Genomic DNA, 4,163 nt, shown 5'->3' with positions numbered 1-4,163 from the left:
CATAGATTGGCATCTGGTATCCATGTTTTTTTGGTTTTGTGAGATTGGTGTAAGTCCATTGATTGGCATCCGGTATCCATTTTTGTTCTGTGAGATTGGTGTAAGTCCATTGATTGGCATCCGGTATCCATTTTGGTTTTGTGAGATTGGTGTAAGTCCATTGATTGGCATCCGGTATCCATTTATGTTGTTTATTTGTTATCACTTGTTGCCTTTTCCAAAGGAATCACTTGGATCATCTACATATGATCTCAAGAGGTGAACATCTGAGAAGTTTTACATCCCTTAACCTCTCACCCTTTTTGTTCCTTAAACCTCCATTTGCATGTTAACTCAAACCCGAAAACTTTGTGCAAACATTTTCACTTCTTTTCAAACTAGAAACCTAGGCCTTAAGCCTTTGATTTTCAAACTTCATTTTCATAATACTTCTTTTGAATTGAATTCTAATCATACTTTGACCATCTTTTTGTGAATAAATTCTAATTGATTAATTTCACTCATTCAATTGTTTTGTGGCCTTTGTCCACTTCTTGATAAGTTTTCATACATTAGCCATAGATCTCAATTATCTTAGTGGTTGATGTGAATCTCACCTTTTGTCCTTAGTGATTGAATTGTAAGACTTCCTTGCTTATTATAGGGCATGGTCCCTCACTAGCAAGTTAAAGCTTTTCTCACATGGTGGACTTGTGGTTATATAGGTTGAGTTTTCTCCCGTGGATAATGAAAGACCTTAGGGCTTTTGTTTAAAATCAATCCACTTACTTTTTGGAAATCTTTTAGCCGAACTACGGCGTTTTGATCCTTACCTTCCATGGAAAGGTACGTAGGCAACGGGTTCATCCGTTCAAACACAAAAATAGTAAAAATTTGTATATTCTTTTCTCATCCTCCCAATCAGTGTTTGCACAATAAATATTTTCATAAACAATATCTTTTGCAACAATTTGTGTAAAGGGTTCCCTAGGAGTACCTAGGATGCTTTGGGTGCCTAACACCTTCCCTTTGCATAATTACCCCCTTACCCAGATCTCTGACCTTTCATTAGTTTTCTATGTGTAAAACTTCTTAGGCTTTTGTTCACTTTTTAGCCATTCCTTTGGATAAATAAAAGTGCGGTGGCGACTCTATCTTTGCATGCTTTGCTTTTGATTTAGTCAATAAATCATAAAGTGACGAATACACCGCTACAGAAAAGTGGCGACTCTGTTGGGGAACAGATTCCTAGTGGGTTTGCCAAATTTTCACAATTGTTGTGATATATTGTTTATGACATATTTTTGTACAAATTTGGGATTACTGTATTGCTTGTAATGATTGATTTGCTTGATATATCAATTGCTTGCTTGTTTGGTGATCTCTGTGAGATGAGTTCTATACCCGAACTCGAGTGCACCCTATGATAGGAGAATGACATAGTCTTGTCGACTTGTGTGGAGTTATTCCTTAGCAAGTTGACTTACGAGTCCATTCACTTGGTGGAGGTCATGTTGAATTAATGATGTCACACAAGTTATTTGTGGTTAGGCATTATTCTTTCAATATGTGCCGTAGAAGCCAAGGACCTTAGTTTATCAAGCCCATCTTGGCTTATTTTTAGGATGTAGTGCGGAGGTCATTCAGGTGTAAGATCTGATGCGATTGTTACGCGATACTACACTCATAAGAGTCTCTCTTGAGAATATTTTTGGAATACGAGTATTCGTTCCTCCGATAATATTCGAAAGATGGGATGATGACTATGGGAACCTCTGGTAGAACATGTTCGGCAGGTTTAAACCATAGTACACTCCCTTTGGGTGGTTCTTAACCGAGACTCCACGCTCGTGACTCACAACAAACCCGTGATTCATGGTTGAGTCGTTCAGACATCCTTAATATCAATGGAACTTGGGTGTTGATAAGGTGAAAACCATAATCCACCAAAATGGATGATTGATATTAAGGATGATTGAGCAGGTTCATGTATCGTTAATATCAATGGAACTTGGGTGTCGATAAGGTGAAAACCATAATCCACCAAAATGGATGATTGATATTAAGGATGCTATGGGCTTTCCCATGACCTTTGTCTGGTGTGCTTTGCTTGATCCTTGAGTGTGATTGTTGCATTCATGCATTCATCTACATCCATATCATCAGATAAAAAGAAAATTTTCAAGGAACTTAAGGGGTTTATTTTCAAAATTTTCAGATATGGAAAGACCAAAAAGGCATACAAAGAAGTACAGCTTTCGACAGCCCGATCTGAAAGAGTTAAGGAATCTGACATCTTATGTATTAGATCCCTTGGGTTTCAAAGCTCGTTATGGGAAGCTTCTGCCTCTGTTGACTACTAGGGTTGATGAAGGGTTGATGAATACTTTGGCGCAGTTCTATGATCCTTTGTATCACTGCTTCTCTTTTCCAGACTTTCAGCTGTTGCCTACCCTTGAGGAGTATGCTCATCTGTGGGTATTCCGATTCTGGATCAGGTGCCATTCAGTGGCTTGGAGAGTATTCCTACTTCTCGAGAGATCGCAGACATGTTGCACATAGATGAATCCTTGGTTAAAGCTCATATGACTACCAAAGGTGGAATTCAAAGGGTGGTGGTGCTATTGTGTGCTGTTTGCCTCTGTTGTATAAGTGGTTTATTTTTTCACTTACCTCAGACGGTTGCTTTCAAGGAGAACAAGGAATGTATACGGTGGTCTACGAGACTCATGTCTCTCACTAATGATGATATCTCTTGGTATGATCATGCATATGATGGTGTCCAGATCATTGATTCTTGTGGTGAATTCTCTAATGTGCCTCTTCTTGGTACATGTGGTGGGATTAGCTACAACCCTGTATTAGCACGACGTCAGCTTGGGTTCCCCCTAAAGGATAAACCTAATAACATTCTGTTAGAAGTTGTGTTCTTTCTGGAGGGTAAAGATCCCCAAGGCCTGAAAGCAAGGATGGTCCGCGCTTGGCGCAAGATTCACAAGAAGGGTAGAAGTGAGTTGGGTCCGAAGAACTGCATTGCTTTGGAGCCATACACGACTTGGGTGAGGAAGAGAGCATTCGAGTATCTCATGCCATATGATTATCCGAGACCTACACCTTTGGTTGTGGCTGGGCCTTCAACCCTCCCTAACCAAGGCGTAGAGGAGTTGAGAGAAGAAGACCTTTCACGTGCTTGGATCCGTGAAAGAGAAGAGTTGCTTCAGCAAATCAAGGAGAAGGACGCTCTGATCGAGTTTCTCGAGCATCAGGTCATTGATGATCCTGATGATACTTGGACTTCTCTACTTCCTCAGTCTTCCAAGTTCTGGAAAAGGAGGTATGATAGACTCACCAAAGATAAGGCGGATATGGAAGCAGCATACGAGAGAGAGATTAAGAAGCTTCGCGCAACTTATATTCCAGCATCCCGAGCTTCTAGGGATCCATAGGATGTTATTTTCCTTCTCTCTTGTAATGTAATTGACAATGCTGTACTTCTTTGTTCAAGTATATTTGATGAGATATTTTCCATATGCGATTAAAAATGCTAAATATTCAAAAATTGCAAATAATACCCTAAAAGTTCCTTTGAAAATAAAAACGAATCATGTGCACGAGCATTGCATGCATCATTTGCATAAACAGGTGTTGTTCCGGTCTTCTTGTCTGTGGCCTAACTCTGTGCTCTTCATTTATTTTAAAGACAAGCTGACTCATCGGTACTACACTAGAGCCAACTCTGCAAGAGTGATGGATCAACTCGAACAAGAGAACCGAGAGCTGAAGGAAGAAGTTGCCAGACTGAGTGCTCTGATGGAGCAGTTTCTATCTGCTCAGAATCAACCGTCTCCACCACCTGCAACTCCTCCCCAAAGGACTGTTATATCTGAGATTGTCTCCTCGACAGTGCCAGCTGCCAGTGCCCATTTCATGCCAGCCATGCCGCCCGGGTTCCCGTGGGGGATGCCTCCTGGTTTTATGCCTGATATTCCAACTCCGACTTTTGCTTCCATGCCGGTATCTAGCCCGGTCCTTGCAATGCCTCCTCCTGTCGTGCATACCATTCCCAGGGTAGACGACACCATCTATCATTCTGAGCCGTCTGAGGGCCCAGATGTTAATGAGAAGATGGACGCAATGAATGACCAATTCCTTGAACTCCGCAAGGAATTGAAGACCCTTCGAGG

The sequence above is a fragment of the Lathyrus oleraceus genome, chromosome 3, assembly GCF_024323335.1.
Source record: "Lathyrus oleraceus cultivar Zhongwan6 chromosome 3, CAAS_Psat_ZW6_1.0, whole genome shotgun sequence".
NCBI classification, from domain to species: Eukaryota; Viridiplantae; Streptophyta; class Magnoliopsida; order Fabales; family Fabaceae; genus Lathyrus; species Lathyrus oleraceus.
Note: the sequence above shows the minus strand (reverse complement) of the source record.